The 27540-nt window shown below is 36.8% G+C and overlaps 1 protein-coding gene across 5 annotated transcripts in view; it reads left to right on the plus strand.

Moving 5' to 3' along the window:
* The first annotated feature begins 2352 nt into the window (after positions 1 to 2352).
* Sano (serrano) overlaps positions 2353 to 27540 on the plus strand; it is a 136606-nt gene continuing 111418 nt past the window's right edge. For 2 of the 5 annotated variants that reach the window (XM_070315882.1, XM_070315886.1), the window contains exon 1: positions 2353 to 2748. The gene's annotated coding sequence lies outside the window, so the exon portion shown is untranslated. Of the gene's footprint in view, positions 2753 to 5653; positions 5735 to 19576; positions 19590 to 27540 lie in introns of those variants that run through there. The other 3 variants (XM_070315883.1, XM_070315885.1, XM_070315884.1) reach the window with 3 other exon arrangements.

Raw genomic sequence — 27540 nt, forward strand, 5'->3', positions numbered from 1 at the left:
AAACGTCTCTCCGGTTTCCGTCACCTCGCGCTCATCGCGATCCTTTCATATCTCTGAATAGCATCGCCGCGAGAATAATTTAAGGGGCAGTCGAATGTTAAGAATCCCGTGTACCGACGTTAGTATTTGACTGATAACTCGTCCCATTCACGGCGTACATCACGGCGAAATCGCTAGAATAGTTTCTTCAAACTTTGAATCTGAGATCGTTACAACAGCTTATACTATTATTAATCGCGATACTGTAGAAAGAGGTCTTTGGAAAGTTCAAGGAAAAATTTATCAACTAACATTTAGATTAAAAATATATATATATATATATATATATATATAAGTACAAATGAAAGAATTTGCGAAAACGCTTTACAAGATCGTCTTTTTGTTGAGGTCGCGCAGATTTGGTTTCTGTACATCCACGAATATGGATGTAAAAGAGAGTATTACTTTGCCTCCGAGATTATAGCGATGCCGTATATATGTTACACCGTGCTTCGTAGTAACGTACCGTTGGATGTTTACACGCAGGCACGAAAATTGTGGGGAAAATTATGGTGTTGGGCGGGATCATCGTTGTCGAGGCCGGGTCATGTCACGGAAGAGCCGAGATCTCTACGCCTCCATAACGATCGAAATTCATTTCCATAATTATCTCACGACCGCGCGGATCAACGCGGTAGAAAACGCTCGGCTCGGCCTGGATTCTACACCGAGACATTCCGTTTCGCGTGAACTGTAAACGGTAATCACGTGCTTCTCTAGATTTCTACATCTATCGTCAACAATCGGTTTTGTCGTTGATCGATCGGAGTACGGAATAACAATTTTGCTATCATCGCGAAAGATTATCATACCTCAAGAACAAACAAAATAATTTTTCCTCATATACATTTTAATACGAAATAATTCTCTTGACTTTGTATTAATCAATTATTTTGTCAGGTAATGTATGCTCCGTCAAAAAGTCAGTTAAGATCGTTTGTCTTTCGAGATACTTTGACATTATTTGCTCTTGTTGTGAAATAATCTGAATAATGAGAATTTGTAAAATTATTAAATAATAGCTAACCAAACACGAGATCTTTAGAATAGGAGGATATGAAATTCTAGGGATACAGATCACACTTTATACATATCTATTTATACATATTTTGGTCGTAAGCGTTCAATTCTTATTGTAGCGGTTTTATGAACATTAACTTAGGTTTCTATGTTCCCTCCGCATTCTATTATATCCTTGAATATCGTACTTAACGTCGAAACAGCTTGTAATGCTGTATAATTCCGTAATGCTCGCGATATAACGCGCTCGCTCGCAAATTTATCATTATCAAATTCATAAATCTCGCGTGTCGCAATCATTAATCTCATGTTTTGCGTACGATATATAAATTATATAGCGCAAATTGTACTAAATATAAATTATTCAAAGCACTCTCTTATAAAATTTAGTATAATAAACAACGTTTAAAATCGCGTTTCTTGAAAATATTTTTTTCTTTATGAATAAAATTATATATTGTATATAAATATCTATACATATATATATATTCCGTTTTTCTTGTATATATATCCTGTTTTTCTTGTATATATATTCTTTTAATTGTATATATAATTGAGAAAAACATAAAAACATGAAATTTTTCTTTTTAGAATAAAGTTTCAAATAAAATATAATTTTATTTATAAATAAAATTATATATATAATTTATAAATTATATATATATATATATAATTATATATATTTTATTTATAAATTATATATATAATTTTATTTATAAATAAAATTCTATTTTATTTGAAACTTTATTCTAAAAAGAAAAATTTCATGTTTCTATGTTTTTCTCAATTATATATACAATTAAAAGAATATATATACAAGAAAAACAGGATCCCAAAAATTTCTTCACTAAAGAAAAACCGAGTATACACAAATTGCTCAAATAAATAGATATAATCGATTTTCTAATACTCGTAGATGAAAGTTTTGTATGAAAAATATCTCCGCGATATTATGTACTGTTACGTGTTGACGTAAGATATAGACGAATTCTTCATTATCGTCAGGGACCCAAATTGCGTAGGCGTACCCCTTTGTACACGCACGTTATCTTGTCTATGTGTTACGGTAATACGTATACATTCATACACAGCGGATCCGCACGTACAAACATACGCGTGCGCTGTATATACATGTAATATTAATATACCTTTGCGTATATTTCGTTCGCGCAGACGGAGAGGCGAGCGGAGCCGAGCGTCCCCGAACGGCGACGGAAACGGCCGAACGTCGCGAAGCCGGTTGTGTCGCGCTCCCCCGAGCCGCCCTCGAGTCAGTATCGCGTCAGTCTCGAAGTGAAGTAGTTGGTCAGTGATCTGTGTTAGAGCAGGACCACTCAGTCCATCGCGTCCGTCACTCTCCTTTTCTCTTCCTATTTTATACGCGCCTCTCCCTCGTCTGTCCCTCTTTCTCTATTCTTTTTCGCTATTCGCTTCCTCTCGCCCCGTCGATATCGTCGTACTCGTTTCGTCGCGCGCGATCCGTTTCGAGATCGGGTGTATCCCCGATCTCCCGGTCTTCTCTTCACCGATACTCGCGAGATACACGTACACATACAGAGAAAGAGTGCCACAGTGTGGAGTTGTTACCAGTGGGGAAAGAGCAAAAATTAGCCTTTATACAAGCGTCCGTGCCTCGCGACGACCGTCCACAACCACCGACACCGACATCGGATAGTTCAGCATCACCAAGTAAGTGCGTAGCTTTTTGCGTACGATCTGTAATACTATATAATTTTTCGCATAATGCGCGTAATATATAATATATGTATAAGCGTGTGTGTGAGATTTTTTGTGTTTTTTTTTTGCGCGCGGTCGTTTATCATAATCGCGACGCCAGGTTCGCGTATCGATATATATATATATATATGGCGGTGTAATGGTGGTAAACCTGCGCGTTCGAAGTCACGTAGGCTGTTGTGTATTTCTCTCTCTCTTTTTTTTTTTAATTATTATATTTATTTTGATGCGTAACAACGATGTTTACGTGCGATGAAATAATGTTTACAATGAAAAAGTTTATATTCTAAATCCAACTCTCTATACGTATAATTTATAATTGATATTTTTACGAAGTAACTCATTTTTGCATACGATCGTTTATATTCGCTTATATTTCGAACCGACTTCCTATAATCGTAGAATGAAAGGGAACATAAAAAATTAAAGCAAAATATTTGCTAGAGCTACTTAAATTTGAAGAATGTACTTATTACGGTAGAATCACATAAAATAATTTTTTATTAAAAATAGAGTATACTTTAATATATACGTACAATAGCTTCAATGTATATGTATAGAATATGTTTCAATATATATAAAATAAATTATACTATTTTTTAGATATATATTAGAATTTATTATAAAATTTATTATTATAAAATTTTATAAAATCTAATTTTTATTTATGCACATACATATATTCCTTTAGTATAAAATAAACATTGATCTGGCGTTCGTAAAGTAAGAAGCCGACAGCCTATAATTATTTACTTTGTAAATATTTTTCTAATTTAATATATTTTTCTAGTTTAATATATTTTATATATAAAAAGAATATATTAATGTATCAATTGTATATCTATAAAATAATTCTTTATTAAAATATTTTAATGCGGTTGTATAATTAATAAATTAATATGTTTTCTATGTGAAATAAAAAAGATTATATAGATTTTTTTACATTATATAATATATACATAATAATAATCTATAATATATATATATAATGCATGCATGTATACATACGTACACTGAAAAAAAAATTATTAACTTAATTAAATCCGTTCAACTAATTACTATTTTTTTAATTAAAATATTTAAGTATTTAAGTCAAACATATGTCATGTTACATTTAATATGTCGTATTATTCGACTTAAATATGTAAATACTTCAATTAAAAAAATGATAATTAGTTGAACGGATTTAGTCGAGTTAACAATTTTTTTTTTTTTTTCTCTCAGCGTACGTTCTATTATATATTCTAAAAAAAATATATATATCCCGTATAATTTTTATTAAAGTTTTCAATTACTGAGTTTTGCGTGCGCGTATTGTTCTACATTTAATGGACATTTATTAAGCTATCCGGGAATATAAAGGGTGCGAAAAAAAAAGGATAAATATTTTTTACTCTCGACGTGCGGGCAACGTACTTTTGAATACGCAAACTTGACGCTTGACTACAATGTGCAATTGAGCCGCATCGAGACTAATTGCAAAATCAAATGTGTGTCACGTTCACCGCGGTAGCGGTAATTAGTAATCGGAGCACGAGCATCAATTAAACTTGAAAAAGTCAATGTTACCGGGAAGGTTTCGTACGAGATTACGCAATCGCACGCGATATAAAGCCCGTTATAACATTGTTCCGCGATTATCCGGTTATAGAGAAAGTACAGGCCGGCCGGCCAGACATTGTCTTCTCTGCTCACCATGGAGGTCGGCTTCAAGGTAAATGAATACGTCGCGTGGCGAATCCCTATCTCGCGAAACTTGCATTTTACTGAAAAATAATATTCACAATTTTTTAAGAGAGTGGAGGGAGAGAGCAAATGACGCGGCGTAAAGAGAAACATCGCTCTATTATTATTTAATGTATAATTTTTCCATTAATAATTGTGCTTATTACTAGTTAAGAGTTGAATTTTTATTCTGTAAATATCTTGGAACAAAATTAATAATTAAAGAGTTAAATGTACCGTAATTTATGATTTTTATATTATATCAAGATGAATTCTTTCACCTCGGTATCTTAACATTTCATATATTTGCAATCTCATAAATAAATTATACGTACGCCGGAAGTATCAATCAAACGTACAGGTTTACGTTACCGCTAATTACGAAATAAATAAAAAGACGATCTTTTTTTTTTCTTTTTACCGGATGGGGAACTCGGAACAGAGCGGCCATTAGCGCACAACGGAAAAAAAAAAAAATTTCCGACGGTTTTATCTCTCTCGTTAATTATCCGTCGCCGGTCAAAGCACGACGCGCGCGTCCCGACACGCGATATAAATATAAAACAATTATGCGTTATCGACGTCGCCATCGCGACGGTAACGTTTATTAATTCGTAGTTATTCGCGAATAAACTCAATTTATCGAGACGACGCGTCGCCCCGAGAGAGAGAGAGACACTCGCTTTCTGGGGCTCTTTCCCTTTCTGCTTTTTCTCTCTCTCTCTCTCTCTCTCTCTCTTTCTCTCTCCCTTTATCCTTCTCGGCGGGTGACCACGCTTCTCCACGTGCAATATCACTGCGCGCCATAAAGTGTCGGAGTCTGTAAGGCGGTCGTGATTGCTTGACACGTCGCAATTGAATGTCATAACGCGATAGGCGCGCGGCACAATGCGAAGCGCGGCCGTATGACGCGCGCGCGCGCGGCATTAAGCATTATATGCGTAATTTACGAAGGTTATTTACTATACAATTAGATAGCCCGCGCCAAGTATTACGATGTGCACGTACGGCGTTAGGAACGCGTGTGCGCGCGCGCGCGCGAGATGCACCGCGCGGACGTGCATGGTAATGGTCCGAGGGTCTCATCAGTGGCATAGAGCGAGAGAGAGAGAGAGAGAGAGACTTGATGCGAGAGCGAGATGAAGAAAGAGAAGATCCTCACTTTTTCCTCCGGCGTATCTAGGATAATATACGATATATACGGTGTAACGAGGTATGTAATAGGTAATAGTGCGTAATGATATAATGCGCACATTCCTCGATGTACGTCCGCTATAACAAACATTGTTAGGGAGAGTACGCGGATTCCCCGGCACCCTGAGCCCCCGGCCGGGCGCGTGGTCCTCGCCTTGCGAACGAGAGCATACTAACGAGGCCGTGTGTCAGAAATGTAATTAACGCGAGCATGTCGATTATGACTGTTGACCAACGGTGAGGCGTTTGCTTTTCTCCCACGACTACTCGTGAACGTGATGACTTCGATTCACGCGCTATCCTCGAATGTTCCGTTATCGTACGGTATTTTTTTTCTTATGTGTTATTTCTGTTGTCAAATTAATGTATCCGGTGAGAGTGATCGGATACCTATTTGGATTGGGGTCAGTTTCTCGAAGACGAAATAAATATGGAAATGTATTACGCCTCGATCATTTTACATATTGGCAATCCGACAAGATCTAATCTTCGAGAAACAAGGTTACAAATTTCAGCTGGGAGACAAAAAAACGCATTTAACAGCAATATTTTATTGTATATTTTATCATGACCTGAGTTTTATTCGCAAAAAGGAGAAAGCAAATTAAATAAGAATCAAATTATATAATTTGTATATATAATAAATTTTCTTATTTATATTATGACTCTCGGGGAAATTTTATTTAATTGTAATATTCTTCTTCTCAAGCCGCGATATTTTTATTTTCGTTTTGTTATCGCCAATCGAATCTTTTCTAGTGTCTTTATTGTGGTGTTTTTATTGAGAATACAATAACTTAATATGATTGATTGATATGATTATAATTCTATACTTATCAATATATAAAAATAAAAGTAATTATATTCTATATCTAATATATATATAATTTATGAAGGTTATTTCAAAAGTTATACAAATATATAAAACTTGTTTCCCCTGTTTTGTAATAGATATATCTTAAGATATATACAATATATATAACTTTTCAATGAGCTTAAGGTTTAAGAATTAAGGTTTTCCGATACAAGACTAGTTTGTGGCTTAAAGATAAATATTGACCGGTATTATCACTAAGATAATGATAATAAATCTGAGACTTTGACGACTTTGCTTAATACTTGCATCGTATGCGCGCACAGTGTATGTCCCTTTTGCATTTGTCGCTGCTTTTAATGTATACGGTTAATGTGCTTTGAACGATAAAAAGACCGATAACGAGAGCACGCATTAGAACCAGTGATGCAAGTTTTGCGTTTTGTGCCCGCTGTCAGCGCGTGTAAAGAGGATACTTACACGGTTCACGCTTGTGTACGTATCCCCTCTACACGCGCTGGCAGCGGACACAAAACACAAAACTTGCATCTATGATTAGAACCGAATTGCATAGGCATTTTTCTAGCTCTCCCGCACGGAGAGTCGATGATACCTTGAACACATCGTCGGTACATTATAATTTATATGATAAGATAAAACCATGTAAGCTACTATAATTAGATTTTGCTCTCACCCAAACGACGTATATGGTGTATAATTGTTGAATACAACAACTGCGATTTATAAGAAAACCCGCGCAAGAATATATTATCATGGTCATGGTTATATGAATACTGTTGCGATTCAAAAATGTGAGATTTTTTTTGTCAATGTCATATATATATATATATATGTGTGTGTATACATATATATATTAATTAATAATTTACGATTAGATCATAAAAGAAATTTAAAAAAGGAAATCTTGTTTTTTTATCGATTAACGTGATTACTAATAAAGAAAAATAATCATATCTAAATATACAAGTCATGTGCAAGAACTTGTCATTGGATTTTATAATAGTAGCCAAAGGATATTTATACAATACAATGATCCTAAAAAATCTCTCTCTCTATATATATATTTTACTACTATTTTGCAATTTCAATCTATAACCTGATTATTAGTGATTATCAACAAAACTCTTTTTCGTTTTGTCAGTAACCAGTAACCCATTATATGAAAATGTTTATTTGTTCTCGAAAATTATTAAATTCAGAGAAAAACAAAATTGCAAATAGCCGAAGGATTAAAACAAAGGCTCTCGCGAACGATACTCTCTTGACCGGTTTTCATTTCAACTTCATCTGCAACGTCAGCCCGCGGCGGCGAGAATGCGCTCGAATAAAACGTAATTCGCGGAAGTGCACTATTGTTTGCGCGTGGCTTATCCGAGCACGGTCCTAATTTCATCGTATCGAACAATTATCGGGGAACGTGATGAAAGATACGGTAGATTACGATATCTTCTCCATTATATCTCTGGACGATAGAAATTCTTTTAAAAATGGAATATAAAATAAACAATTGTATATTAAATATATTAATATATATATATATATATATATATATATATATATATATATAATCTTTTTGTTATACATATAAGTAGAATGAAAGAAAATTTTTTAACTGTAATGTAGGAGAAACATTTCGAAATAATTCACATTTATTGCGTTTATTATTATAATGGAACGAATGCAGTAAGAAATTGCCTCTAAAAAAAAGAAAAGACAATAGAACGGCATTTATCTCCGCGATTCTCATCTTTCTGACATTCGATCGGCGATGCGGCGGTAGAACTCTTGAAACATTTTCCCGAAAAATACCGATCAATCGATATCGATTTCATGAAGCGGGGCAGCTTCTTATTGCGACTTACACGACGATCGCTTTCCTGCAAAATCTATGTTGTTCCTACATCGCGCAATCGGTCATATACCCACAATACAATCCGTAAATTACGCGCACAGCACGTATCTAATCACACGTATTGCGTATCATTAGCTCTGGAATTAGCAGAAGTACGAAACATACGATTTTCCCTCGTGACGGTTAGATCTGATAAATTATCGAAACTTCTCGGAACGCATATTTATTAATATCATCAGTATCGTATATCGCGCAATTCTGGAGTCCTATTCTAAAGAAATGTAACAATAAAATAAAAATTGTTATTATTCAATTTTTTTCATCCTAAAAATCCGATATTCATCGAACAGTTATATTCGGATGTGCGTTTAATCGTAATTTGATATAAATGAAGATATTTATATTTATAAGCTATACTTATTTTTCTGAGGACGGCCCAAATCCCTTATACCGTAAGAACCTCCTTCTTGGAAATGATTCTCGAGATTACATGGCTTTTGGTCGCGTTATGACTGTGTGCGTCACGATATAAATATTTCGTACATGTATACAATCGGCTTAAAATATCGCGTCGAGTATTCAAACTTAGGTACACAAGACTTATTTAGATCGGAATATATTTTGTGCGAATTTTTTTAATAACGCTTACATCGACATCTTTTTTTCAATGATTTGATACCTAGATTTGCGGCGCATACCTCAATAAATGCTTACAAAAGTCCGTTTAATGGTTCCTATTTAACGGAGAAATACTGTTAAAATACTAACGATAAGAAGAACTTTCTCTCTCGTACTTTAACTATCAAAGTCACAACAGCAGAGAAGCGGGAGATTTGCTTGCTTGCCTCCTTGCCTCGTCGCTTCTGCATCTACTTTCGATCGTAGAACCGGAAGATCGAGTCGCCTCTTCGGTTCGGTGCTCTCGAGGAAGGGAATAAGGAGAAGAGTTTTCATGGCCTTCGTAAAGACCAATTACAATAATTACGATAACAGTGGCGCCTAGTCGCGCGTTGCCCGGCGTTACTTTTATCCGCATTTAACCAGCCCTCGGGACTCCTCCCTTATTATTAATCACATTTCTAATTAATATTCCGGGATGTACTCGAGATAGTGATTAGCCGCCGCGTGTGGTCGATCCCGAATTAGCATTTTCTTTAATAAATGACACCGCGTATCTTTAGATTTTCAGCTTTCACAGTTTCCATCAACCGACGGTGTCAATCCGTGGATTCGCTCCTCTTTAATAAACGCTTCTTGCCTCCTTTAATAAAGGCATTTTTTGATCCATCCTTTAAACGCGTTCTCTTACGCTCGTTAATAATGTCCGCCCAACATTTATCGGTAATGTGCGATCGCTTAAATCTTCGATTTACTACGAGGACTCAAAATTATTTCGTGAATTTACAATTATGTTTTAATCATAAAAAATTGATTATTGAAAAATAATTTAATGATAAATAATAACTGTTAAAATATATATTTAGTCCATTAAACAATGACGATTATTTCCAAAATTAGAGAAAAACTTAAAGAAATAATTTTAGTTCTTTGCAAACATGCGATACACAATGACAATGATATTTTGAATAAATTCTAAAATCATTTCTATTCTACTCTTATTTTATTTACGCTAATATATATCTATGTGGATGATCGATGTAATAATTCATTAGAAATGAGTGTCGTGCGTTTTCGCACCTCGCACGAGAGCGTGATGTAGATGTTTCTGCTGCAACGAGAGAAATCGTTACGCAGGATGTGAGATTTAATAAGCAGGTCGGTAGAGCCGCTTAAGATTTTAACCGTGCGAAACTCGGTCGTCGTTAACGCGGATTAGATATTACTCTGAAGAGCGCACCTGCCGCGTGCGCGAAAGAGAAAGAGCGTATCCGCGTGACCATAAGTGTCAGCTGCAGGTGCGATGGCCTGTCTTCGCGTAATAAATTCAGGGGATTATCTGCGGGTACTGGCGCGACTACGATATAGTTTTATGTTTATTTACAATAAAATTAAAACTCCACCGGGAATAAAAATTCTTGCGAAATTTAAATAAATAGATGTCGCGAGTCTGGGATCATATATTTAATCTCCTTTATAATCTCTATAATCATATATGTATATATTAACATAATTGTGTCTATCGATATATAATTAGAGTCTCGAAATACGCGAAAAGTAAGGTAAAATATTATTTGGTACAGATATTCGCTGGCTCGATAAACGCAAAATTTAATTTTCAAGGAAAAAAATATAACATTGAATCTAGTTTATATAACATCAAGTCAATTTTTTAATGAATAAACCAAGCTAAGTTTCTAATTTAATTTCCATGCAAATGTTACTCTGAATTTTCATCGAAAGTATTTACATAATTGAAAAACACCGGTTTGTGCGGAAATCCTTTCTAGCCAATAGATTGTACTTGGATATCTCTTATTATTAGTGTCACTGCATCCAAGGCGTTGCTTTTTAATTGTAATGAAAAGTAAACTCTGAATATATATATATATATTGTCGCGCCTTTCTAATATATATATTGTAAAAATATCTTATATTTTTGCGTTTTAGTTGAGCGCGGGATAGAATGTTATCGAGTGCTCGCTTTTCCATTTCGAAGTCACTCGACACGCACGAGCTCCCCCAGTTTGTTCCGTTTCCTCGATGCACTGGTAGTCCCGATGTACGTTTTGTATTACTCGCCTCTTTTCTTACCTCCTTCGAGAGTTGGCGCTCGGAACGAAGAAGCAGAGCGCCGAGTTCTGTTCGCCTCTATCTCTCTTTCTCTTCGTCTTGTCGCCTCTCTCATTATGTATCTTATTCCTTCGCGATCTCTCCGTCTCTTTCTTACTCTCGCTCGATCTCACCCAGATCCCGCGGATCACCCAGACGCGGTGGTTGAAACCATCCGGCATAACAACGGACAAACGTAACCCGGTTCTGGGGATAAGGCTCCTCTACCTTCCTATTATGGTCGTTATATGCCCCGGGAAACAGTCCCTTCCCTCTTCCCCCTAGCATTTTTTCGCCGCTTCGTTACTGAGAAACGCCGCGTGTATTTTAAATGCGTACGCGGTTGCCCCCTTTTCTTTACACGCGGCCGCGTATGCGTCTTTATATGCGTTCTGTATCTGACCTTCTTCTTCCTCCTCCTTTAAACCATCCCTCTCGGCACATCCACGCACATAAGCACTTCTGGGAAAAGAAAATTTACCTTGACACGGTTCTCGTCGACGGCTGGATCGTTGGGAAAAATTTCAAATTAGCGGATATTACATGAATGCTAATTTCTTTACAGCTGTTATAGTTCCTTCAATTATTTCCGGTTCGAGAATGCAATGAAAATATTTTACGAAGAACTAAATTAATTAAAACTAAGTTAATTAAATTTACAAGAGCCGCATACGTTTACCTTCACGGATGTTGCACGCGCGGTCGCAGAGTTCGTCGGTTGAGGATTCCATGAAAAGACAATGGATGCATTCTTTCTCGGTTCGAAGGAACACGAGACTCGCGCGTCTCGTTCGCATTGCCCTCATTTCATTTTTCATGTCGTTTGTCGGGCGATTCTATCCGTTTGACACAGTGCAATCTACGTGGGACGACCTTCGCGAATAATACCCACGTCCCACGACGAATACATAAGAGAGAATATCGCGCGGCATATGTTCGTACTTTTAGCTATCCGTATGCGCATGATTATTAAGTGCAACCGGCTATTATTATTCCACGGTGAAATTAATTCGTACGTATACACTATAGTAGCGTATAATGTAGAGTATATTTATTTACGTTAACGGACCATTATACAGCTCCTCGAAGAAAATATCCCCTTTATTCTTATTTTTTCTCCGCACTAATACTGTCAAATATGATCCGTCAAATATATTTCTTTCAACTAATACCATAAAGATGTACGCGTCTATTTTTAGCAAATTATTTTCTATTTTCAAAATAGAGGGTTTGTTTCGACAAGTGTAAATACAATATATGAAATCTCGAGAATATCTTTTTTTCCAAATAATATGCAAATTTCTAGTTGAAATCTATAGCGGCATATTTCTAATGCAATCAGAATTTCTATTTCCCGCTATTATTCCACCTTTAATATTTCGGCGTTCACGCCTCTAGTCTACGATATCAAAAAAGAACGGTTGAAAAGCGATACATGGTCTACTAATTTAGCCTCTGGTGGTTCAGAGAGTGGTACGATATATACGTATATATATATATACGCGATCCGGTTTGCCCTAGAAGAACTTTTACTTCTTAGAAACTAAAGGAACCAATTTTTGCCGCGAAGGATGCGGGTTAGGAGCGATCTTCTCCTTCTATATTATGCTACAAATTAGCTTCGATCGAAGCGAATAGATCCGCCGCGGCTACGATTTCTTGATTATGAGTGAATGCCTGAAGGGGAGGAAGAACGGTGAAGATGGGGAGGGAACGTGAGGATCTTTTCTGTTCGCGCGCAGAAAAAGACATGTAAGAGAGAGACGAAGGTCCTATTTTAGCCGTAGGGAAGGTTGATGGGATCCCGATCGGAAATAATCTAATGGATCTTTTTGATCTGTGCGACACGGGGTTGATGGAACCTTTAGATCCCGCGTGCGATCTTCTTGGAAAAGCGACGAACAAAGGACTCCTGCGAATCGCATTTGTCACGCTTGACGTTTTACGACGAAGATAAACTGCTCGAAAAGTCTCGTATGTCAGAGATAAATGTATCGATTGGTACCGATAGAATGTGATCCAAATATATAATGTATACATATACACACATATGTATGTATATAACAAAATGGAACATAGAATACGATATTTCTCTCTCTCTCTCTCTCTCTCTCTCTCTCTCTCATGTAATACAAATATAATATTATTTTTTAGAAGAAATATTATTGTGCCTTTTTTTTTTTTTTTTTTAAAGAAAGAAAAAAAGATACCGTTATATGGCATACTAATGAGTGCTATCGAGCTAACATACGGAGACAAGATTCGAGTTGCAACGTTCTCTTTAAATAACGCGAATACCCGTTATAGAAATTTACGCATCTTACGCAATCGCGTCTCACATTGTGTCGAATGTGACACACTTTCACAAGCAGTTTGGCCGGAAGCTCAACGATCAACACGTTCGCTAGGTACCTTATAATATTCAAGGTCAATCTACGATCGGTTATATCCATGAAATAATTATCGAAAAATCGGGTTCTCGCCGCGATCATTTTTTTCGAAGCTCGGGTAATATGGTATTAAAATAGTCCTTATACCTTATGCAAGATTCATAAATCATTGTCGTATAGGAAAGCGAGTTAATAATCGCTATTTTTTGCAACGTCTGCAATTAACCGCGTTACGAAACACCTTCTTTTGCTTCGTTCGATTACTTTACAGTCACCAATTCGAATTATTGTATATCGTTTTATTGTATCGTATTATGATTTGTGTGTGCAACGCTTTTTAGTAAAACCTATATATACGAAAGACTGTCATCCTTTCGGACGTCTTTGCTGGTTGCCGCAGATGAATTGTTCGAGATGAATGGATTAGATAACTTTCGCATTTTGCGTATAATTATGTTATTCGATTATCACATAAAGTCCATGTAGAGAAAACGATTCATGCGTGCCACGTACAATTAGCGTATCGTCGTTGATTCTTATTACATTTTTTACCAACTCGAACGATGTCCTCTTAAATTCAGTACGTACACGCGTCTCTTGCGTAATTAATAGCTCTTTGTCGAACGAGCTTCAACACGTCGGACATGCAATCGAATTATCCATCATTATCCATCAAAGTTTTCGACATAGCAGTTATATGATCCACGAAAAGATCTTCTCGTTTTTAAATATTTTCTTCCTCTCCTTTTCTTTATGATAGTACATGTATATAGTATACACGTACATGTTATACGTATATCGTATGGTGTCGTAAGTTCGATAGATTTCTTTATTCACGCGTAGATCGAATGATTTGAATGAAATGGTCTGTATCTCTCTGACAAGCAGAAGGCAAGTCTAAAAGTGTGTGTTTGTCTGTTCAAATATCCTTTAAGATTATTTAATGTTAAAAGTTTCTAACGAAAGCGTAACTAGTTGACACAAAAACCCTTATCTTTTAATTAATTTTATCATAAACTTTATAACATTATCGATATAATATATTCAATATTTGCAATATTAAATGTGACAAAATATTAAATCAGTCTTTTATCCGCCTTTTGCTAAGGAAACTCGTCGGGAACTCGTCAGTGAATCTGCCATTAAATAATAACGAGGCAATTGCACGGTAGCGTGTATTTTAATTTTTGCATCTTATTTAGGTATTCGCTGATAATGTTGGGAACTAGCTAGCAATGGTGGTTTTTACTAACGAACTCTTGATTACGCTAATTATTCGCCGCGTGTTATGCGTCTCTCGGATCACGAGAAGCGCGAATCGTGTCTGCGGTCAATAATCAAGATGTTTCGATCGCGCGCATCCGACTCGGGTGGAAGGATCCTTGAAGGATCTTGTCTGCCGAGCATACGTTTATACACCGCACTTAAATGGATTTAATAACATTGTTGCGAGCGAGATTGACAGCTGTAAACGAGCGCGCATCGCAACATTGCGAAGCAGTGCGTTAAGTCGCTTCGCTGAGCATACCGTTACGAGCAAAGCTCTCTCTTCGAGCATCGCCAACATTATTCACCCTCTTTCACGCAATCACGCCTTTTTCATTATCATAATTTTCTGTGAAATTGTGCACCTTTTTTCGATTTAAACAAACGGAGAGAAAATACGCGCGATTTTTTATATTTCGAAAAAATTTTTTAAGAAAAAAAGAAAATGGATAAATTAGCCTCGACACTTTCTCTATCAGACTGATAGAAAGGAAAGCTTCTTTATTCTGCGCTAGTCTAAAATTTTACAGCTTCTTCCTTTATATAAATTTACGGTGACTTTTTACGATAGCACGGACTCTTGATTTATGTATCCTTCGATACACGGAATTCTTTTACTTGTGTCGTTCGTCATTATCCCAATCTATCTTTCCTGACGCGTTCGTACCGAGAAGCGCGAGTGAAGAAATCTGATTAGATTCTCGTCTCGTCTCCTGCGGGGGGGGGGGAGGGGGGGGGAATACGAACGTAGCGACGAGGGGACTCCTCACCGAGATAAAAAAGACATTCGCGCATTCGTAAAGATCGCGACGTTATCGGCGTCGTTACGCGCTCGAGCGCGCGCGTCGAAATGACTTCCAATGAAACGGCAAAAATGGCTCGTTTATTTTCGAACTTCCGATATGTCGTCTACAACCTGACTTCGTCCCTTCGACGACACGCGGATTCGATGCGTGTGACTCAGCGCGATTAGCGGCCGATGCGTTGCGACGCCGCAATACGCTCTACTTGCCGAAGAAATGTCAATCGTATTCTGCGAGAGCGATTGGCGAGATAGAACATATGGTGTCTAACGTTCGCCACGTGATTTCCCATTGTTCCCTTGCCAAATATATATTCTGAAATGCGAAGTCTCTCTGCGAATGCGGTGACGGATATCCGTATTTAGGCGTGACTCGTAGCATTTAGAGTCGACTCTTAGATTAATCGAGCGTATAATTTAAAACGTCTAAATATATATTTTTTTCTATACGCATAAGTATCTGTAACTAATCTTTTTATTATTGAAAAAATAATGGAATTATCTTATTGTTAGAACTATTTCGAATGTTTATATAAAAATTTTCATTTTTGAGCTCTCCTGTTTTCTCAGTGCAATTATATTGTAATATAAAGAAATTGGTTTTCTCGTATGTCACTACTTGCATTTAATAGCAAAACAAACTATTCTGTATTAATAAATGTATAACTCAATCTACTTTACATTTCCAGCGAAAAAGAAATCTTATGACAAGATCTATTACATATTATTTATTAACAAAAGCTCACAAAAAAGTTTTAAATATAATTTACTAATCTATATAGTATTATTAGTCTATGTATTAATCAAACGCGAGAGCGAATACAGAGAAAAGTCACTTATTTTGACGAATCTCTTGAACAAGAAACAATTCATATGATTCACTTGACTCGCTTCTACTTTATAATTTACTTATGGTTGCAATGACGGATCGCAATTTTAATGATTGAGAATCTTAAAGAGAGTATCTCATTCTCAATCTACAGAATTTCGATTTTAGTGGCGATGCGGCCACTCGATGCAACATGTAAAAGCTTTCGCGAAATCGTCTCGTGACTCGACAACGAAAGCGAGCTCGTTCCTCCCGCGCGATATTAAGTTTAATATCCTCTTCTCTGCTGGAGATCATTAGTGTCGATCGTTAGGTAGGTTCGTCTTACATGCGAAACAGAAACGCGATCCACCGCGAATGGTCCAGCGCGCATTTCGCGCGCTTCTCAAAGTACCTACGATTGCACGAGCTACGGACTACATATGTGTATTATCGACCTTTACTATGCCCGCGTGCACGCATGGGTGCGTTCACGCCGGGCGTTTCGCTGCACGCACCGCGGTCGCTTTCTCGCAATTTACGTAGGGCTGCGCTTCGAAATTGTCCGTGGAGAATGCTTCTTATGTGCATAATCATTGGTATTACTTAAGGTACGACGAAAGCCGAACAGAGTTCACGATCAATTTCGCGCAATCTTGCTTTCGCGCTTTGTCCTCGCATACGGTACGCAATTTCGCGTATCTCTTTACCTAGTCGAGTCATGTTTATGAAAATATCCGATTTTACATATGCAGATGCCAATTCTTTAATATAGATGCATTCCAACGATATATTAAATTATTCATAGGAATAAAGCTGGTATGTGAAAAATTTTCTAAAAATTCAATACACATTTTTGAATTTTCAGATCTGGGCATTTGAAGGAGAAAGAAATTTCACCCATATTAAGTTAGCCCCCCCACCAACGCCAAATTAAATCAAATACATCAAATAATTTAGTGCTAATTATGTGCTAATTAGTTGCCGTAGTCCGAATTTTGTTGCTCAAACCGTTTAGCAGGAATTTACATTCAAAGTGGGGGGTGCTAGCTTGACATTAAGCCAGCCCCCCCCATAGTGAAAAAAATATATATAAAGCTCGAATCAAAAAATAAAATACACTAGAATTTGTTGCTATTTTGTTGCTCTAAAATAACAAAAATATTTTAAAAAAAGTATATTATTTAATTAATACCACTATATACTCAGTCTCGCCGCGCCCTACCATTCACTTGCGCGAAGTAAAAGTAAATAAAAAAATGTATCGCTCGCATGTATTTGGTACTAAAATAATCTGTGGACAATATACTGTCGAAATATATGAGAAACTGAATTTGTTGCTCGTCTTAAAGTATTAAAAATCGATACTTTGTCGCCGCGGACCCTATACGACGCGCTATTATATTATATAAACTAACTAAAAGAATTTGTTGCTCGCATGTTTTTGGTATTAAAATAATCTGTGGACAATATACTATCGAAATATATAAGAAACTGAATTTGTTGCTCGTCTTAAAGTATTAAAAATCGATACTTTTTTTTCACTATGGGGGGGGCTGGCTTAATGTCAAGCTAGCACCCCCCACTTTGAATGTAAATTCCTGCTAAACGGTTTGAGCAACAAAATTCGGACTACGGCAACTAATTAGCACATAATTAGCACTAAATTATTTGATGTATTTGATTTAATTTGGCGTTGGTGGGGGGGGGGCTAACTTAATATGGGTCGCCCGAGGACCGTGCGAATCTCGGCCTAAGACGAAATTAGAGAAATCGTTGATGCACGGGAGTTCGCTGATTATCCGAAAGCATCAATGATATTCAAGTATCCGTGGATTACTGAGTAAACATATACCGAGATCGATCCCCCGACAATTCTACGCTACAATAATTATTTTACGATTCTGAAATTCATTAGACGATGAAATGAGAATTGAATAATTAATTCGAGATCATAATTTTTCCACGCGGCATTTCGATAACTTTTCGCGCGATGAGCTCTTTAATCACGCGAGCAAACGCGAGTTTTCGCTACGGATGAGTAAAGCGCAAAGGGCCCGCGTGCGTTCATTCCCGACAAAAATGAGAATGAGAGAGGTAGTTACCCCCAAAATTCACTTTCGATGGATGAAAAGATGCGAGAGATACGGAACGCGATCGTAATACGTCTCGATAATCGCGCTTGTGTGAAGAGCGTTACGGAAAATTTAGGCTGGACGGATAGGTGGGGGGAGGGGAGGGGAATGTCGTCGCATATCTCTTCCAAGAACAGGAGCGAGCGAGTTTTTTGCGAGAAAAAAATCGTGCGCCAAAAAACCTTCGCGATACGATCAAGGATAAGATAACGAAGCTCGAGCGATACTTTTGCAATCTCGCGATTATTTTCTGGCGAAATTATACATATAATTGAAGAAGAATCATATATTTTAAAAGAATATTAAAGTATATTGAAATACGAAACGTGTGAAAAACGCGACGCGAAGCTTCACCAATTGTGAAATTTCTCATTTAGCTGTTGGTACTCGTGGTTTCTCGCGGCATTTCAGAGACATCGATTAACGTTGACATGTCACCCTTAATTGGATTTCAGTAACATCCATAGTTTTAAAACTAACCAATCACCAATCAAGAATCGAATGACCGTGATTGGTCAATTTTACAACCATGAATATTATTAAACCTGACGTGTAAAATTAGTCGACTAACTGTCGATTAACCGAACACATTTTTTTTTTCTCTTAAATAAGAATATTTTATTAGGAATGTTCATATGTGGTGTGCGAGCTGCTTTTCAGATATATTCCTCCTTGAATCTTACACATTCTATTCAACGATTATTCTCGTTGTATTATCGTTTCGCCATGAAAATTGATCGAGATTTTGTAATATAAGCTCTCTCTCTCTCTTTCTCTCGAGCCGCGCTTCTTTGTTTATATCTGAATGTTTACATCCAACTTTTTTGAACGCTTCTGTACCGAGACGTTCGGCGACGCGGTCCTCCCCTCTCCTCACCTACCCGTCCAGCCTAAATTTTCCGTAATCGTGTCAGTCCCTTCGCACAAGCGCGAGTCTCAAGACGAATTACGGTCGCGCTCCGTGTTTCTCGCGTCTTTTTATCCGTCGAAAGTGAGATCCGCGTACGAACGAGTGTCGGGGGGATCTTGTATCGAATAACTGGCGATTATCCGAGTGTAATATATTAACCCGTGTAATCGTGATTAAGGTATCTTTCGATATATATATACTCGCAAACGACAAGATTTTTCCCACGCATCTTTTATCTATCGAAAATGAATTTCGCATCCGAACGAATATTCGAAATATCCGAATCGAGAGTAATTTGTAGTTTTGATATATCGACTTTATAATACGATACAACGATCGATGAATACATTATTGAACATATTTTTAGGCGCTGAAATAATTTACTCGCTGTCGTATATAATAATATTGCGTTGAAAATATAAGCGCGTCGCGTTCGACACGTTTCTGCTTTAATATTCTTTAATATTGTTTTCAAATGTAATCCTTTTTTCAGAGTTATATTCACAATTTCATAAATCGAGATCGCAAAAGAGCGTCGCTCGAGCTAGTTTGATTTATCTCGCGCAGGATTCTTCGCGTACGGTTTATTTCTTGGAAGAGACGCGCTCGCTCCTTTTCCTGGAACGGATATTCGACGACGCGTTCCCCCCTCCCCATCTACTACTACTCAACCTGCCTAAATTTTCCGTAACCGTTACAGTAACCGTCGTATTGCATTAGCGTGCGAGATTGAAATATTCTTTCCGTATTTCTCGCCTTTTTTTATCCATCACAAGTTTATCCTGTGTATAAAGTGGATGTCGTGAGTATCGGGAATGTCGATTAGAATCACGGAAAATCGTCTCCGTCCATTTATTAATACGCGATTATATGTTCTTTCATGTTTATAATCGGCATGGAAATAATTTTACCGCGTCATTGCATATGGCGGATTTTGGACTACGAGTGAAATAGTGATTATGAGAATAGTGATTATGCACGAGTGGACAAATTGATAGACTGTCTCGTTTCAATTTGAAGCGAAGGGAGCAACCGGAAACGGAAGGGATCTCGCGATGACCAGATGCAGAAAGAAGTGAGACATGCAAGGGCGGTGCATCGGTCGGTCAGTAGAATTTATTATTAAACATTTAAAATTGTCAATATAATTTTTAGTTTATGGAAACAATAGTATTGAAAAATCGGGGGGTTTTTTTTTATTAATGATTTATAGCTCATGTATAAATATTTAGAATTATAACTGACCATATTATCTTTGCCTTGATTATTTCTATTATTCGTCATTGATGATTACTGATGATTTCATAATTATAATCGTTGAGCGCATTAATTTTACTATTTTATTAGCATTCGAACTCGATCATTAATACGATTACATTTTATTTAACTCTGATCACTCTGTAATCTTAACATCCTTAACGCGTCATTTTTAGAGAATGAAAATTATCAAACATGTGCATTAACAAAATTAATCATATAAATATTTAGAATTAAAACTGACCATATTATTTTTGCCTTGATTATTTCTGTTATTCGTCATTAATGATTACTGATGATTTCATAATTATAATCGTTGAGCGCATTAATTTTACTATTTTATTAGCATTCGAACTCGATCATTAATACGATTACATTTTATTTAACTCTGATCACTCTGTAATCTTAACATCCTTAACGCGTCATTTTTAGAGAATGAAAATTATCAAACATGTGCATTAACGAAATTAACAATATGCATGTCAATTTATTTTTTAATTTATGGAAACGATGATATTGAAAAATCGAGTTGTTTTTTGATTAATTATTTATAATCTGATAATCATATAAATATTTAGAATTAAAACTGACCATATTATCTTTGCCTTGATTATTTCTATTATTCATCATTGATGATTATTAATGATTTCATAATTATAATCGTTGAGCGCATTAATTTTACTATTTTATTAGCATTCGAAATCATCATTAATACGATTACATTTTATTTAACTCTGATCACTCTGTAATCTTAACATATATCTTTAACGCGTCATTCTTAAAAAAGCAAGAGGAGCAACAAATTCAGTTTCTTATATATTTCGATAGTATATTGTCCACAGATTATTTTAATACCAAAAACATGCGAGCAACAAATTCTTTTAGTTAGTTTATATAATATAATAGCGCGTCGTATAGGGTCCGCGGCGACAAAGTATCGATTTTTAATACTTTAAGACGAGCAACAAATTCAGTTTCTCATATATTTCGACAGTATATTGTCCACAGATTATTTTAGTACCAAATACATGCGAGCGATACATTTTTTTATTTACTTTTACTTCGCGCAAGTGAATGGTAGGGCGCGGCGAGACTGAGTATATAGTGGTATTAATTAAATAATATACTTTTTTAAAAATATTTTTATGTTATTTTAGAGCAACAAAATAGTAACAAATTCTAGTGTATTTTATTTTTTGATTCGAGCTTTATATATATTTTTTTCATTATGGGGGGGGGGGCTGGCTTAATGTCAAGCTAGCACCCCCCACTTTGAATGTAAATTCCTGCTAAACGATTTGAGCAACAAAATTCGGACTACGGCAACTAATTAGCACATAATTAGCACTAAATTATTTGATGTATTTGATTTAATTTGGCGTTGGTGGGGGGGCTAACTTAATATGGGTAGAAATTTCAGACAATCTGTCTTAATCGTCGGAATCGTTTTTTTAAAAGTTCAGAAAAATGTATCTGAAAATTCACAGACAGCATTCTATCTGAAAATTAGACGGTGTGTCTATAAAAAAGCTGCAGACGTTTTGTCTGAAGTTTTACTTAGTTTTTTCTTTGTGTGAATTTAATAAAAGGCTCAATTTTTTTCCAATCAAAGTTTCTCAATTGTCAATCTTTTGCTATCGCAAAAATATCATAGTTGCAACGTCGGATTCTATACGCGTGTAAATGAAGTTTCGGTCAGTTTTTTTGTATGTGATTTTGATAGGCTCAATTTTTTTTCAATCTGTATTTCTCAATCGTCAATTTTTTGTTATCGTAAATCATAGTTATCTGCAACGTCGGATTCTATACGCGTGTAAATCGCTTACTTGAAATCTAGTCTATACATATTTGAAATCCGAACACGATCCCTTATTGAAGAATCAGAAAGGAGATAGAACGACAACTGAAATAGATAGACAAATTTTTAGGCAGAGAGGATATAGAGGAGGTACGTAAAGAAAGAGGAAATCAAAGAGGAAGATATCGACTCTATTTCTCCTCTTCTCTTTTTTTCTCTTTCTCTCGCCACTTCTTTTATAGCACATGAATGAACACCGAGCGGAAGTAGGTTACTATTACGTCATACGCGATATGCTCACGGGGCCGCCGGATAGTTTCGCGTCCATATTCGCCCAGATCTTAGACTAGGCCGCGGAGAAAGTAATTAGAGAGGCGGAGAGGGAGCATATAGGCATAGTTTCCGCTCTGCTAAATTCAAGGTTACTCATTGTCGGTCTGCTTGCCGTTTGCAGCGTGAATTCTCATTGCTTTTCCTCTTCTCGCACTATTCTCAGAATTTCTGATAATCATACTATATGCGGTAGTTCTCATGATTTAGTAAGGATACGATTAAGTTCATTTTTTTTTACAATTTGTTAAAATTAAATATTTTGTTAAAAAATTAAATATTTTACAATCGTAAATAAACATTCTTCTAAAATAAAATCAATTGGAGATTAAATGTAGAACAAGATTTTGTTACGCACATATATATATGTCTCTGAAACTTAATTCGCGAGGTAATTAAATGCGAGATTCGATGGAAAATCGATATGAAATTGATGAAGGCGGAAGCGAAGTAGATACCAATCCTCATTCGTACGCGATCGGTTTTATCGCTACGTGCTTTTTCCAGACGTTAGCCGTTATTAAAGATGCCGACATAAAGGAAGCTTGGAATTAGCCATTTAGTGGCGAGCTCTTACTCGATATCTTCTAGTTTCACATCTAATAATTGTACAGGCTTATTTGATATCTCGTTGGGTAATATTTACGAGCGCTATTCGGTCGACGCGATTTATTACTTCTTTGCCACACGCTAGACATAGTTATTCATAACCGCGTGCAAAACATGCGGTACGGTGGCTGTAAACGCGCGTGCGTGAATGCGCGTGTCGTACGCGTAATATCTCAATTTCGCGGAAGAGATACGCCCTAACCGATTGTCCAGCGATCCCGTAAAGTTTCATAATCGATCGTTGGCCATTAATTTCGGCGGTTAGACCCGGATAATCGGTCGCGCAAAACGCGAGACGCATTGTCGTTCCGCGATCGGAACTCTTTCGGACCTACAGCCGGCAGGAATTTAACGACCGTGTAGGCGACAGTGAAAGTAGCGTTACTTAATACCTTATATATCGCGGCTCGTAAATAACAATAAGGCCGTGTATGTGCTCAACTGGATCGGGGGGCCGACTTTTGTCATCCCGCTGTGGACGACGTTTAAGACGTGACCGACGCGTTGGCCAATGGACTATGGGCCACAATAAGATATGATACAAATGAGATACGAAAAGAGATTTTTCGAGTACAATGACGCGCGTGCAGAAAATACACGTCTCATTTCGTAAGGTTTCTACCGGTGCCGGGGAAGCAGAGGGATGCAAGTCCGAAAAGTTCGCAGAGCAATAAGACACGAAATTATGTGGATGTATAATTTCAAAAGACGAGTACACACGCGCAGAATGAATGAATTTTATTGTTACATCAATTGTTCTGCGGCTTTCTCTTCTCTTTGTCTCTCAAAATTTTAGCGCTCTAAAATTATTATATAATCTTGCCTGTGTGCATGCGATCTGACAGATCGCTCGTACACAACACAGGCTCTCGGAATAAATTTCCCTTATATTACTATATATCCGGCGGTTTAATATCGCTAAAACATCACGCATTTTTTTTTTCGCTTATTACGCTGTTCGGGGATCATCGTCGTTCGATGTAGAACATTGGCGGGCGCGACCTTCGCCGAAGCAGCTCTTCGTCCATTAATAAAAAGATTGTATCATGTGCATTTCTTCGCGCTGATCTTGGGCCTGGCGCCGTGTAAATCGAGGACCCCTTAATTGTGCACTTGCCGAGCCTGAGGAGACAGGTTTCAAGGCTGCTACGACCGATCATCCTTTTACCGAAGAGGTTCGTCCTTCTCTCTCTTCGTCTATCTTCTTCCTTCTTTCTTCCGTCTCTCTCATGCTCGCGGATTGTAGAAAAAGTCGCGGAGACGTGTGCTGCGAGAGAATACAACGTATATAGACGATATATCGTTGGCTTATCATTTTATACGTAGAATGTAGAAAAGTGAAGAGGCGATTTCTCTACGCTTCGCGTAAGAGATTGCTTTTTACGAGGCGGATATATGAGCGTCTTCTCCCTTTGAAATGTTTCTTTGTGCTCTCTTGCGAAGGCGTTTCGAGAATGCGCCGCTTGGTACTTAAGGGATAAATCGAGTATTCTAGTATTATTACGATAATAAGTTTTCACGAAATTAAATATATCGCTCGTATCTCAGTCAATAATCATCGATACAAAAATCTTTCTTTTATAAATGATATTCAATTTTAACAAAAATTTTCATATAGCGTTTAATGAGTTAAATGAATGCGATTAACAATGTACAATGTGCATCGTTAATTTTTATATTATATTAGAAATATATGAAATCGCGATTATTACGTACATTTGCCTTGCGAGTTGTCAAGAATCGAAAATATCGAATATAAATATGAATGAATGGCAACACTCTCGTATCGTTATCACTACTTGTTGTCGTCTGTGAACCGAGGTATAATTTCGACGTATAAACGACATGTGCTTGTCCCACACGTGTATTGCATTTTCCATATACCCGTCTATATTTGCATCCTGAGTCACGTTGTTTCTATGGTTTGAAATTCGTAGCTGATAATGACAGCGTTTTCTCCCAACGTGACTGCGATGCATAATTCCGTGATGCCGCGCTGACACACGAGTGAACAAGCGGCTATTTATACCTTCAATGAAGGAACGATACCGGGATAATTGCACCAAGTTCAATGCTCGTCTCATGTGAAATGGACTCTTCTATCTAATTACCGCCATTAACGCCGAGGCTCTTTCTTGTGCATTCGTAATATCATGTCATGTATTTTTAGGAGGAGGTTTTTATTGCGTTTCCGTCAATGTTAACGTGAAAATTATAAGAAAAGGATATATTGCATATATATAATGAATACTACAGGGGGACTCGGTGATTTCGTCGAAAAGCGTCGAGATACTTCACCGAAGAAACCGCTGAATTGCTTAAGGCACATTGCTTATAAAGGCATTATGCATTAAGATATTACTTTTGCAATTTAAATTTCAAGGAATACGAAATCACATGTAAAGATATTATCTAAATTATTATTTGGTACTATAATAGTATTGCTTAAATTTATTACTTTTTCCGGATATAAGTCTATATATGCGATATAAGTAATTGAATATTTTCTCAGTTAGATAGTTCATTAGTAACTCGTTAATCAATCGTACGCATCGTTTACACTTGAAATAATACGCTTGTTGTCGCATTAATTTATAAGTTAATGCGCAGCTGCCCCTTTTCCTCTCGGATATCTCGTCACGAAAATCGAATGCGAACAGGCGCGAACCAGAAATTCCATAAACGCATCCGTGCATCGCACGCGCAAAATGTCAAGGTTGTGTGGCAACGTTCTTGCGATTCGCTCAGTATATCGTTTATATTATTACATGAAACACGCATGTCTGGTATGGAGGATCAAGGATAAAGAATGGCGCGAATTGTGCGAGTTTTTTTTAATATAAATAAAAATATAAAATCGAGCGATATTTTTAATTAAATGGATCGTAATAAGCATGAGATGTTTGTTTAAAAAGCACAAATTGCTTTAATCGAGATATGCATACACGTCTCTTTCAATCTGTAAGAGAAAACGTCTTTTTCCAAGATTTCTATGAAAAAATATATAATTACGAGCGAATGCGAGAGAGGGAGAGACAGAAGAATGTATGTAACTGTCTAATCTGTCCAATTTGACGTCTCGCTGTGTTGGTGTGGCGTGCGCCTTTAACACCTTCGGCGATATGTATAACGGCGTGTAAGCCGCCGCCGCTTTACAAGATTAGGTAGGAATTCGATCTCCATCGCTGTGTGTTAGAGTTACACGACGTACGCGAGACGACGTTATGGAGAACGTTGCGCCTTGAATTAATCATCGGCACCTTCTCTTTCGCGGCCGCGCTCGTTGTCATGTGAATGGCAACGTGTAGATATGTTTGCGTATACCTCCGTGCGGTGCGTTTTACACGCGGGCCGAACACGGCCGAGAGATGAATAATTTTCGTATTTAATTAATTGCGATTTAATGAACGATAGAGGACCGTAACGGGACAACTGCGTAAGATTTACGGTATAGGCTGTTAAACGTTCTCTTTTTCTCTTTCCTTTTCTCTCTCTTTCTCTCTCTTCCTTTCTCGAAATTTTTAAGAGTACCTTGAGATTATAATCGGCTTACAAGAGAAATCAATTTTTTAAGCGAATAAAACGGCGATTTTGCGACAGGATATGTTCGCTCACGTTCTAATTGATCTTAATTGACGGTTAACAATCGAGCATACAGGCGTGTCTCTCGCAATACTCTACTTTGTTAATATGTATTTAATTCCAGTTTAATTAATCGCACTAATTATTGATTAGAATGCAACGCGCATGTGATCAGAGTTTCGCTCGAGTTACGCGTCGGTGATCAACAATCTCGTTTCAGATTGTCATGCTTTTTTTTGTTACAAATTATCTCACGTACACGTATATTTAATTAAATCAAAATTAAATCGGAAAATTGCGGAAATTCCAATAAAGTAAACTTCTCAATGGATAGAAGATCTTTCAAATATTGTTGTGTTGTCAAGGGTAATTTTTAGAATTTTTTCTTTATGTGCTTAAGAGTTTAATACGAACGATTTATAATTTTTTTTCGAGAACCATTCTCTCCTTTAATGATTAAAATTGAGAGAAAGCTGTTCACTTAAAGCTAGATATATTAGAATATCGGCAACATCCTGTGC

Source organism: Polyergus mexicanus, unplaced genomic scaffold (assembly GCF_030449975.1).
Source record: "Polyergus mexicanus isolate NDT 795.1 unplaced genomic scaffold, iyPolMexi1.0 SCAF_2, whole genome shotgun sequence".
NCBI classification, from domain to species: Eukaryota; Metazoa; Arthropoda; class Insecta; order Hymenoptera; family Formicidae; genus Polyergus; species Polyergus mexicanus.